Source organism: Hordeum vulgare, chromosome 4H (assembly GCF_904849725.1).
Source record: "Hordeum vulgare subsp. vulgare chromosome 4H, MorexV3_pseudomolecules_assembly, whole genome shotgun sequence".
NCBI lineage: Eukaryota > Viridiplantae > Streptophyta > Magnoliopsida > Poales > Poaceae > Hordeum > Hordeum vulgare.
The window spans coordinates 210,179,689-210,193,114 of record NC_058521.1 but is presented as its reverse complement, the minus strand read 5'-3'; positions in this window follow the sequence as shown (position 1 = coordinate 210,193,114).

The following is a 13,426-nucleotide window of genomic DNA, read 5'->3' as shown; positions in this document are numbered from 1 at the left end:
TCTACTTGTGAATAGAATCTACGCATGGAACCTTGGCTCGGATGCCACCGTTGGGGAACGTAGTAATTTCAAAATTTTCCTACGACATGCAAGGATCTATGTATGGAGAAACCAGCAACTAGAGAGGTTGTAGAGCATCTTCATACCTTTGAAGATCGCTAAGCGGAAGCGTTACTATGAACACGATTGATGGAGTTGTACTCGCATCGATTCAGATCACGGTGGATTCCGATCTATGTGCCGAATAACGACTCCTCCTTCTTGATCCAACAAGGAGAGAGGAGAAGTTGAGTGAGAGCTCCGGAAGCACGATGGCGTGGTGGCGGTGGAGCTATGTGGTTCTCCGACAGGGCTTTGCCAAGCGCTTCGGAGGAGGAAGAAGAGAGAGGTAGGGTTGCGCCGTGGGAGAGAGATGAATAATTTTGTCTCAAAAATCCCAAAACCTCAAGTATATATAGGGGAAAGGAAAGGGAGGGCTGCCTTGGCCCCTCCTCCAAGGATGAGGGGCTCGGCTGAATCTAGGGAGGAGTCCTCCTCCCACAAGGGAGGTGGACTCCCTTGGAAGGACTCTTTTCTCTTTCCTTTTAAGCCATTTTGCCTTATCCCTTTATCCTATACGCATGGGCCTTTAGGGAAAGACTTGGCCAGCCAAATAAGGGCTGGTACACCTCCTCTAACAGCCCATGCACTCCTTTGGTCGTCACACCCCTCCCGGGGGTCCCCCGACACCCTCCCGGCACTCCCGGTACACTACAGATGAGCCTGAAACTTTTCCGGTGACGAAAACAGGACTTCCTATATATCAATCTTTACCTCCGGACCATTCCAGAGCTCCTTGTGTCGTCCAAGATCTCATCCAGGACTCCGAACAACCTTCGGTAACCACATACCATTCTCTTTACAACTCTAGCGTCATCGAACCTTAAGTGTATAGACCCTACGGGTTCAGGAGACATGAAGACATGACCGGGACATCTCTCCGGCCAATAAACAACAACGGGGTCTGGATATCCATGTTGGTTCCCACATGTTCCACGATGATCTCATCGGATGAACCACGATGTCAAAGATTCAATCACTCCTGTATGCAACTCCCTTTGTCTACCAGTGTGATACTTGCCCGAGATTACATCGTCAGTATCTCTATACCTTGAACAATATCGTTACCGGCAACTCTCTTTACTCGTTCCATAACACATCATCCCGTGGCTAAATCCTTAGTCACACTGAGCTCCATATGATGATGGATTACCGAGTGGGCCCAGAGATACCTCTCCGTCATACGGAGTGACAAATCCCAGTCTCGATTCGTACAACCCAACAGACACTTTCGGAGATACCCGTAGTGCACCTTTATAATCACCCAATTACGTTGTTACGTTCAATACACCCAAAGAATTCCTACGGCATCCGGGAGTTGCAAAATCTCATTGTCTAAGGAAATGATACTTGACATTAGAAAAGCTTTAGCAGACGAACAACACGATCTAGTGTTATGCTTACGATTGGGTCTTGTCCATCACATCATTCCCCAATGATGTGATCCCGTTATCAATGACATCCAATGTCCATGATCAAAAAACCATGATCATCTATTGATCAACGAGCTAGCCAACTAGAGGCTCACTAGGGACACATTGTGATCTATATATTCACACATGTATTACGGTTTTGGTTAATACAATTATAGCATTAATAATAGACAATTACCATGAACTAGGAATAATAATAATAACCATTTTATTATTGCCTCTAGGGCATATTTCCAACACTAAGACCCTATTCTCCGGAACAATGGAACGAGCAGTTACTTATTGGAAATCGTACATACTGATGTGTGCGGTCCGATGAGTATTGAGGCGCGTGGTGGATATCATTACTTTCTCACCTTCACCGATGAGATAAGTAGATATGGGTATACTTACTTAATGAAACACAAGACTAAAACATTTGAAAAGTTCAAGAAATTTTAGAGTGAAGTTGAGAATCATCGTAACAAAAAGATTAAATTACTACGATCTTATCGAGGAGGAGAATATCTGATTAATGAGTTTCACGATCACCTAAAACAATGTGGAATTGTTTCATAGTTGATGCCACTTGGAACACCACATCGTAATGGTGTGTCTGAACGTTGTAATCGAACCTTATTGGATATGGTGTGGTCTATGGTGTCTCTTGTCGATTTTCCACTATCATTTTGGGGTTATGCATTAGAGACAACTGTATTCACTTTACATAGGACACAATCTAAATCCGTTGAGACGACACCATATGAACTGTGGTTTGGCAAGAAACCAAAGTTGTTGTTTCTTAAAGTTAGGGGATGCGATGCTTATGTCAAAAAGCTTCAGCCAGAAAAGCTCAAACCCAAAAAGGAGAAATGCGTCTTCATAGGATACCCAAAAGAGACTGTTGGGTATACCTTTTATCTCAGATCCGAAAGCAAAGTGTTTGTCACTAAAAACAAGTCATTTCTTGAGAAAGAGTTTCTCTCCTAAGAATTGAGTGGGAGGAAGATAGAACTTGATGAGGTTGTTGAACCTTTACTTCAACCAGAGAGTGGCACAACGCGGAAAGATGTTTTTGTGGAGCCTACATCAGTTGAAGAGGAAGCTAATGATGATGATCATGAAGCTTTAGGTCAAGTCACCATCGAACCTCGTAGGTCGATAAGGACACGCACTACTCCTGAGTGGTATGGTAACCCTTTCTTAGAGGTCATGTTGTTGGAAAACGATGAAGCTACAAGCTATGGAGAAGCGATGGTGGGCTCGTATTCCAAAAAATGGTTAGAGGCCATGGAATCCGAGATAAGATCCATGTATAAAAACAAAGTATGGACTTTGGAAGTATTACCTGAAGGGCAAAGGGCCATTCGGAATAAATGAATCTTTTAGAAGAAGACGGACAAAGACGACAATATCATCGTTTATAAAGCTTGACTTGCGGTGAAATGTTTTTCAGAAGTTCAAGGAGTTGACTATGTTAAGACTTTCTCACCCGTAGCGATTCTTAAGTCCGTCAAAATCATGTTAGCAACAGATACATTTTTCGATTATGAAATTTGGGAGATGATTGTCAAACAACGTTCCTTAATGGTTTCCTTAAAGAAGAGTTGTATGTGATGAAACCAGAAGGTTTTGTCGATCCATAGAATGTTGAAAAAGTATGCAAGCTCCAGTGATCCATCTATGGACTGGTGCAAGCATGTCGGAGTTGGAATCAACGCTTTTTTGAGGTGATCAAAGAGTTTGGGTTTATACAAGTTTATGGAGAATCTTGTATTTACAAGGAAGTGAGTGGGAGCTCTATAGCTTCTCTAATATTATATGTGGATGACATATTGCTGATTGGAAACAATATAAAATTTTTGGGAAGCGTGAAGGAATATTTGAACAAGAATTTTTTAGTGAAGGACCTAGGAGAAGCTGCTTTCATATTCGGCATCAAGATCTACAAAGATAGATCGATACGCTTAATAGGACTTTCATAGAGCACATACCTTGACAAAGTTTTGAAGAAGTTCAAAATGGATCAGTCCAAGAAAGGGTTCTTACTTATATTGCAAGTTGTGAAGTTGAGTAAGACTCAATGCCTAGTGACTGCAGAGGATAGAGAAAATATGAGTGTCATCCTCTATGCTTCTGCCATAGGCTCTCTCATGTATGCAATGATGTGCACAAGACCAGATGTCACCCTTGCCATAAGTATGCACGGAAGGTTTCAATGTGATCCAGGAATGGAACACTGGATGGCGGTCAAGAATATCCTGAAGTACCTAAAAAGGACTAATGAAATATTTGTCGTTTATGGTGGTGAACAAGAGCTCATTGTAAAGGGTTACGTCGATGCAAGATTTGACACTGATCCGGATGACTCTAAGTCTCAAACTAGAAATATATATATTCTCAATGGGGGAGCGGTAGGCTGGTGCAGTTCCAAGAAAAGCATGGTCGCTGATTCTACATGCAAAGTGGAGTACATACCTACCTCGGAGGAGGGTAAGGAAGGTCTCCGGATGAAGTAGTTCATGACAGATCTTGGAGATGTGCCGAGTGCACTGGACCCAATGACTTTGTTCTGTGACAACACTGGTGCCATTGCTCTGGCCAAGGAACCAAGGTTTCACAAGAGGACCAGACACATAAAGTGGCGTTTCAATTCCATCCGCGATTACATCAAGGAGGATGGCATACATATTTGCAAAGTGCACACAGATCTAAATGTTGCATACCTGTTGACTAAGCCTTTTCCACGAGCAAAACATGATCAACACCAGAATTGTATGGGTGTTAGATACATTACAATGTAAATCACATGGTGATGTGAGCTAGATTATTGACTCTAGTGCAAGTGGGAGACTGTTGAAGATATTCCCTAGAGGCAATAATGAAGTTGTTATTGTTATATTTCCTTGTTCATTATAACATTTATTATCCATGCTGGAATTGTATTGATTGGAAACTCAAATACATGTGTGGGTACATAGACAACACTGTGTCCCTAGTGAGCCTCTAATGGACTAGCTCGTTGATCAAAGATGGTCATGGTTCCCTAGCCATAGACATGAGTTGTCATTTGATAACGGGATCACATCATTAGGAGAATGATGTGATGGACAAGACCCAAACTATGAATGTAGCATATGATCGTGTCAGTTTATTGCTATTGTTTTTGCATGTCAAGTATCTGTTCCTATGACCATGAGATCATGCAACTCACTAACACCACAGGAGTACCTTGTGTGTATCAAAATCACAATTTAACTGGGTGACTATAAAGAGGCTCTACAAGTATCTCTAAGGGTGTTTGCTGAGTTGGCAAGGATCAAGACATCAATTTGTAACTCCGTTGACGGAGAGGTATCTTAGGGCCCACTCAGTAATACAACATCATAATGAGCTTGCAAGCAATCTCAGGGCCACAGGGTCTTGTATTGCATAATGAGTAAATAGACTTGCCGGTAACGAGATTGAACTAGGTATGGAGATGCCAACGAGCGAATCTCGGGCAAGTAACATACAGATGAACAAAGGGAACTACGTACGATATTAACTAAATCCTTGACATCAAGGTTCGACCGATAAAGAGTTGCATAGAATATGTAGGAACCAATATGGACATCCAGGTTCCGCTATTGTTTATTGGACACAGAGGTGTCTCCGTCATGTCTACATAGTTCTCGAACCCGCAGGGTCTACACACTTAACATTTGGTGAAGATATAAGTATAGCCGAGTTATTGTGTTGGTGGCCGAAGGTTTTTCAGAGTCCTGGATGAGATCCTAGACGTGACGAGGAACTCCGGAATGGTTTGGAGGTGAAGATTGATATATAGGACGAAAGGCATCAGAGGCTGGAAGTGTTTTGGGGTTTACCCGGGAAGGGGTTTTGGGGGGCCCCGGAAAGTGTTGGGGGCCTCATGGGCCTAGGAGAGGGGCACACCAGCCCACTAGGGGGCTGGGCGCCGCCCAAACCTAGCCCACTTCGGCTAGGAGAGGGCCACACCCCCTAGGGCTGCTGGCCACCCTAAACTTGGGTGGCAAGGCACCTTTGAGGGGTCCACCCAAACCCTGGCCGCCGTCTCCTAGGGGCGCTCTCCTCTCCTCCATCCACTTATATAGAGAGAGGAAGAGAGTGGGCATCCGCACCACAACGTGCTTCAGTGCTGCTCCTCCTCTCTCCTGTTAGTCTTCTCCACTCATAATCACGCGGCGGAGCCCTGCCAAGTTTTTGCCACGACCACCTCACCATGCCATCGTGATGCCGAAGGACTTGGGCTACTACTTCATACTCGCTCGTTGGATCGAGGAGGTGAAGACGTTATCAAGTTGTACATGTGTTGAATGCAGAGGTGTTGCCTGTTCGACACTTGAACGGGAGTTCGCGGGACGGATCATGATTGGATCGTGAAGACGCTCGACTACATCAACCACATTTCCTAACGCTTCCGCTTAGCGATCTACAAGGGTATGTAGATGCAATCTCTCCTCTCATAGATTTTCATCTCCTATATTGGTCTTGGTGAGCGTAGGAAAATTTTGTTTCGCATGGAAAATTCCCCAACATGGGGGGGGGGGCAGGATCTACGGGTGGCAGCCTCATCCCCGACGATGGCGAGGCCGGGAGGCGGCCCAAGATGCCGACGATAGAGATTGGCCATGGCAAGGAGGTGGGAGCCTCGTGTGTGATGGGGAGGAAGGCAGCGGTCGGTGTCAAAACTGATGGATCTCGTGTAGGGGTCCCGAGCTGTGGGCCTTGGATCAATGCGTTACATGGGGAGAAGGAGACAGTCTTTACCCAGGTTCGGGCCCTCTTGAGGAGGTAAAACCCTATGTCCTGCTTGATTATATTGATGTGGATGAAAATTACAGAGTTGACCTACCTCGAGATTGTATGAGCTAAAACCCTAGATTAGTCAACTTCCCTATACGGATGAAACCCTCTGGTTTATATAGACACCAGGGGTTCCTAGGGTTACATACAACCGACCTCCAGCCGAGGACAGATGCGCCGACCTAGACTACTTAACTTGGATGACACGCCAGTCTTCGGAGCTTTCCTTCTTGAATGCAAGGTCGTCACACAATCCGGTCTTCAACATCACAACCCATTAGTCCGGCCCATAAGATAAAGCCGACCACCTGAGGACCCCTTAATTCTGGACTTCCTTAGTAGCCCCCGAACTTACCTCCAACGCAAATGTATATTATCTTTGGTAGGTCCTCGCACCCAAAGTGGTCAGTTTGCGAGGCGTGTTCCTCTATCCCATCTGATTCATAGGATGAAGATTTAGTCACCGACCAGTTCTCGATTATCAAAGCATCATGGGGCCCATGGCCATTAACCTTTTCGCTTGAAGATTGGTAACTTCACTCGATTCTTGGGGCATGTCTACATAGCTCTCGAACCCGCAGGGTCTGCACACTTAAGGTTCGATGATGTTTTAGTATAGTGGAGTTATATGTGTGGTTACTGAATGTTGTTCGGAGTCCCGGATAAGATCACACACATCACGAGGGTTTCCAGAATGGTCCGGGAACGAAGATTGATATATAGGATGGTTTCATTTGGTTACCGGAAGGTTTTCGGGCATTACCGACATTGTACCAGGAGTGACGAATCGGTTCCGGAAGTTCACCGGGAGGGGCAACCCACGCGGAGGAAGCCCAATGGCCTTAGGGTGGCGCACCAGCCCTTAGTAGGCTGGTGGGATAGCCCAAGAGGGCCTTGGCGCCAAGAGAAGAAAAACCAAAGAGAAAAAAAGGGAGGTGGGAAGGAAGAGAAGGACTCCAGTTTCCAATCCTAATTGGAGTAGGATTCCTCCTCTCCTCCTAGCCGGCGCACCCTTGAGGGCTTGGCCCTCAAGGCAAGCCTCCTCCCCCTCCCTCCTATATATAATGGTGATTTAGGGCTGCTTTGAGACAACTTTTGCCATGTGCAACTCAGATCTAGACACCATAGTTCTTCCTCTAGATCGTATTTCTGTGAATCTCGGGCGGAGCCCTACAAGAGTAGATGATCACCACCACCGGAGCGTCGTCACGCTGCCGAGAACTCATCTACTTCTCCGTCTTGCTTGCTGGATCAAGAAGGCCGAGATCATCGTCGAGTTGTATGTGTGCTGAACGCGGAGGTGTCGTCCGTTCGGCGCTAGATCGGAACGGATCGTGGGACGGATCACGGGACGGTTCGTGGGGCTGATCGAGGGACGTGAAGACGTTCCACTACATCAACCGTGTTTCTTAACGCTTCCTGCTGTGCGATCTACAAGGGTACGTAGCTCCAAATCTCCTCTCGTAGATGGACATCACCATGATAGGTCTTCGTGTGCGTAGGAATTTTTTGTTTCCCATGCAACGTTCCCTAACAATGGCATCGTGAGCTAGGTTCATGCGTAGATGTTATCTCGAGTATAACACAAAGGATTTTGTGGACGGTGATGTTCGATTTTCTGCCCTCCTTAGTCTTTTCCTGATTTGGCGGTATTGTTGGATTGAAGCGGCCCGGACCAACATTATTCGTACACTTACGAAACAATGGTATCATCGATTGACATGCAACCTCGTTGCATAAAAATGACTGGCGGGTTCCGGGATCTTCAAGTTTAGTTGAATTGGTTTCGACCGAGGTGGTCCTTGGAGAGGTTAAATAGCAATTTGCACATCTCCGTTCTGGTTTTTGCGTAAGTAAGATGCAATCATACTAGATACCCATAGCAGCCACGTAAAACATGCAACAACAAATTAGAGGACGTCTAACTTGTTTTTGGAGGGTATGCTTGTGATATAATATGGCCAATGACGTGATGTGATATATTGGATGTATGAGATGATCATGTTGTAATAGTTAATATCGACTTGCACGTCAATGGTACGACAACCGGCAGGAGCCATACGATTGTCTTTAAACTAACGTTTGTGTTTGCAGATGCGTTTACTATATTGCTAGGACGTAGATTTAGGAGTAATAGCATAAGTAGCACGACAACCCCGATGGCGACACGTTGATGGAGATCATGGTGAGGCGCCGGTGACAAGAAGATCATGTCGGTGCTTTGGTGATGGAGATCAAGAAGCACAAGATGATGGCCTTATCATGTCACTTATGAATTGCAAGTGATGTTAATCCTTTTATGCACCTTATTTTTCTTAGAACGACGGTAGCATTATGAGGTGATCTCTCACTAAAATTTCAAGACAAAATTGTGTTCTCCCCGACTGTGCACCTTTGCTACAGTTCGTCGTTTCGAGACACCACATGATGATGGGGTGTGATAGACTCAACGTTCACATACAACGGTTGCAAAATAGTTGCACACGTGGGACACTCGGGTTAAGCTTGACGAGCCTAGCATGTGAAGACATAGCCTCAGAACACATGAGACTAAAAGGTCGAGCATGAATCCTATAGTTGATATGATTAGCATAGAGATGCTTACCACTGAAACTATTCTCAACTCACATGATGATCGGCCTTGAGTTAGTGAATTTGGATCATGTACCACTCAAATGACTAGAGAGATGTACTTTTTGAGTGGGAGTTTAGCAAGTAATTTGATTAGTTAAACTCTAATTATATTGAACATAGTCTAAGTCCACTTTGAAATATTTGTGTTGTAGATCAATGGCTCATGCGGTAGTCACCCTGAATTTTAATACGTTCCTAGAGAAATCTAAGTTGAAAGATGATGGAAGCAACTTTGTAGACTGGGCTCATAATCTTAAGTTGCTCCTGCAAGCTGGGAAGAAGGATTATGTCCTTAATGCTGCGCTAGGAGATGAACCACCCGGCCGCGGCTGACCAAGATGTTAAGAACGCCTCGTTAGCACGCAAGGAGGACTACTCAGTAGTTCAATGTGCAGTCTTGTATGGCTTAGAGCCAGGGCTTCAACGTCGCTTTGAGCGTCATTGGGCATTTGAGATGTTCCAGGAGTTGAAGTTTATCTTTCAAAAGAACGCCCGGATCGATAGGTATGAGACCTCCGATAAATTCTATGCTTGCAAGATGGAGGAGAATTCGTCTATCAATGAACATGTGCTCAAAATGTCTGGGTACTCAAACCGTCTAGCTGAGCTCGGGATTGAACTCCCGCAAGAGGCTATCACTGACACAATTCTTCAATCACTGCCACCAAGCTACAAGAGCTTTGTGTTGAACTATAACATCCAATGGATGAACAAGTCACCCGGTGAGTTATTTGCGATGCTGAAAGTCGCAGAGTCAGAACTCCGTAAAGAGCATCAAGTGTTGATGGTGAATAAGACCACTAGTTTCAAGAGAAACGACAAAGGAAAGAAGGGTAATTCCAAGAAGAGCGGCAAGCCTGTTGCCAATCCAACGAAGAAACCCAAAGCTGGACCTAAGCCTGAAACGGAGTGTTATTATTGCAAGGGTCTGGGTCACTGGAAGAGCAACTGCCCCAAGTATCTAGCTGATAAGAAGGTGGCCAAGGAAAATCAGGTATATTTGATATACATGTTATTGATGTGTACTTAACCAGCTCTCGTAGTAGTGCCTGGGTATTCGATACCGGTTCTGTTGCTCATATTTGCAACTGGAAATAGGAACTGCGAAATAAGCGAAGGATGGCGAAGGATGAAGTGACGATGCGCGTGGGAAATGGTTCCAAGGTTGATGCAATCGCCGTCGGCACAGTTTCACTTTAGTTACCATCAGGATTAGTTATGAACTTAAATAATTGTTATTTAGTGCCTGCGTTAAGCATGAACATTATATCTGGATCTTGTTTATTGCGAGACGGTTGTTCGTTTAAGTCAGAGAATAATGGTTATTCTATTTTTTTGAGTAATATCTTTTATGGTCATGCACCCAATGTGAGAGGATTGTTCATATTGAATTTTGACAGCGATGATACGCATATACATAACATTGAGACCAAAAGAGTTAGAGTTAATAATGATAGCGCCATGTTTCTGTCGCACTGCCGCTTAGGTCATATTGGTGTAAAGTGCATGAAGAAACTCCATTCCGATGGACTTTTGGAGTCACTTGACTTTGATTCACTTGACACGTGCGAACCATGCCTCATGGGCAAGATGACTAAGACTCCGTTCTCTGGAACAATGGAGCATGCAAGTGACTTGTTGGAAATCATACATACCGATGTATGCGGTCTGATGAGTGTGGAGGCGCGCGGCGGATATCGTTATTTTCTCACCTTCACTGACGATTTGAGTAGATATGGTTATGTCTACTTGATGAAGCACAAGTCTAAAACGTTTGAGAAGTTCAAGCAACTTCAGAGTGAAGTTGAAAATTATCGTAACAAGAAGATCAAGTTCCTACGGTCTTATCGTGGGGGTGAATATGTGAGTTTCGAGTTTGGTGCTCACTTAAGACAATGTGGAATTGTTTCACATTTGACACTGCCTGGAACACCATAGCGTAATGGTGTGTCCGAACGTCGTAATCGTACTTTATTAGAGATGGTGCGATCTATGATGTCTCTTACCGATTTGCCGTTATCGTTTTGGGGTTATGCATTAGAGACAGTTGCATTCACTTTAAATAGGGAACCATCAAAATCTGTTAAGACGACACCATACGAACTGTGGTATGGCAAAAGACCAAAACCGTCGTTTCTTAAAGTTTGGGGATGTGATGCTTATGTTAAAAAGCTTCAACCTGAAAAACTGGAACCCAAAGCGGAAAAGTGCATTTCATAGGTTACCCAAAAGAGACAGTTGGGTATACCTTCTATCTCAAATCCGAGGGCAAAGTGTTTGTTGCTAAAAACAGAGCTTTTCTTGAGAAGGGGTTTCTTTCGAGAGAATTGAGTGGGAGGAAGATAGAACTTGATGAGGTTGTCGAACCTCTAATCCCTCTAGATGGTGGCACAGGGCAAGGGGAAACCCCTGTTGTTGCGGCGCCGGTTGAGGAGGAAGTTGATGATGATCATCATGAAACTTCGGATCAAGTTCCTATCAGATCTCGCAGGTCGACAAGATCACGTACTGCTCCTGAGTGGTATGGTAATCCTGTCTTATCAATTATGTTGTTGGACAACAATGAACCTGTGAATTATGAAGAAGCAATAGTGGGCCCGGATTCCAACAAATGGTTGGAGGCCATGAAGTCCGAGATAGGATCCATGTACGAGAACAAAGTGTGGACTTTGGAAGTACTACCTGAAGGTCGCAAGGCTATTGAGAACAAGTGGATCTTTAAGAAGAAGACAGACACAAACGGTAATGTGACCGTTTATAAAGCTCGACTTCTGGCAACGTGGTTTTCACAAGTTCAAGGAGTTGACCATGATGAGACATTCTCACCAGTAGAGATGCTTAAGTCCGTCCAAATCATGTTAGCAATAGCTGCCTTTTACGATTATGAAATCTGGCAGATGGATGTCAAAACAACGTTCCTTAACGGTTTTCTTAAGGAAGAGTTGTATATGATGCAACCCGAAGGTTTTGTGGATCCAAAGTATGCAAGCTCCAGCGATCCATTTATGGACTGGTGCAAGCATCTCGGAGTTGGAATAAGCGCTTTGATGAGGTGATCAAAGCATTTGGGTCTATACAAGTGGTTGGAGAATCTTGTATTACAAGTGGTTGGAGAATCTTGTATTACAAGTGGTTGGAGAATCTTGTATTTACAAGAAAGTGAGTGGGAGCTCTCTGGCGTTTCTAATATTATATGTGGATGACATATTGCTAATTGGAAATAACGTGGAGCTTTTGGAGAGCATAAATGATTACTTGAATAAAAGTTTATCTATGAAGGACCTAGGAGAAGCTGCTTACATTCTAGGTATTAAGATCTATAAGGATAGATCGAAACGCCTGATAGGACTTTCACAAAGCACATACCTTGATAAAGTTTTGGAGAAGTTCAAAATGGATCAGTCCATGAAAGGGTTCTTGAAGTGTTACAAGTATAAAATTGAGCAAGACTCAGTGCCCAGCAACTGCGGAAGATAGAGAACAAATGAGTTCCGTCCCCTACACTTCAGCCATAGGTTCTATCACGTATGTAAAGCTGTGCACTAGACTAGACGTCAGCTTGGCCATAAGTATGACAGGACGGTTTCAGGGTAATCCAGGAGTGGATCACTAGACGTCGGTCAAAAATATTTTGAAGTACCTGAAAAGGACTAAGGAAATGTTTCTCGTTTATGGAGGTGACAAAGAGCTCGTCGTAAAAGGTTACGTCGACGCAAGTTTTGACACCGATCCCGATGACTCTAAGTGACAAACCGGATACGTATTTATTCTTAATGGAGGTGCGGTAAGCTGGTGTAGTTCCAAGCAGAGCGTCGTAGCAGATTCTACATGTGAAGCAGAGTACGTGGCTGCTTCGAAGGCAGCAAAGGAGGGTGTCTGGATGAAGCAGTTCATGACAGATCTTGGAGTTGTGCCAAGCGCACTAGATCCATTAACTCTATTATGTGACAACACTCGTGCCATTACATTAGCAAAGGAACCAAGGTTTCACAAGAAGACCAGCCACATCAAACGACGCTTCAACCTCATCTGCGACTACGTCGAAGGAGAGGACATGAATATTTGCAAAGTGCACACGGATCTGAATGTAGCAGACCCGCTGACTAAACCTCTTTCACGGGCAAAACATGATCAACACCAGAACTGTATGAGTGTTCGATTTATTACAATGTAAATCGCATGACGATGTGAGGACTAGATTATTGACTCTAGTGCAAGTGGGAGACTGTTGGAAATATGCCCTAGAGGCAATGATAAATAGTTATTATTATATTTTCTATTTAAAGATAATCGTTTATTATCCATGCTATAATTTTATTGAATGAAAACGTAGATACATGTGTGGATACATAGACAAAACAATATCCCTAGCAAGCCTCTAGTTGTCTAGCTAGTTGATCAATGATAGTCAATGTTTTCTGGCTATATGCAAGTGTTGTCACTTGATAACTGGA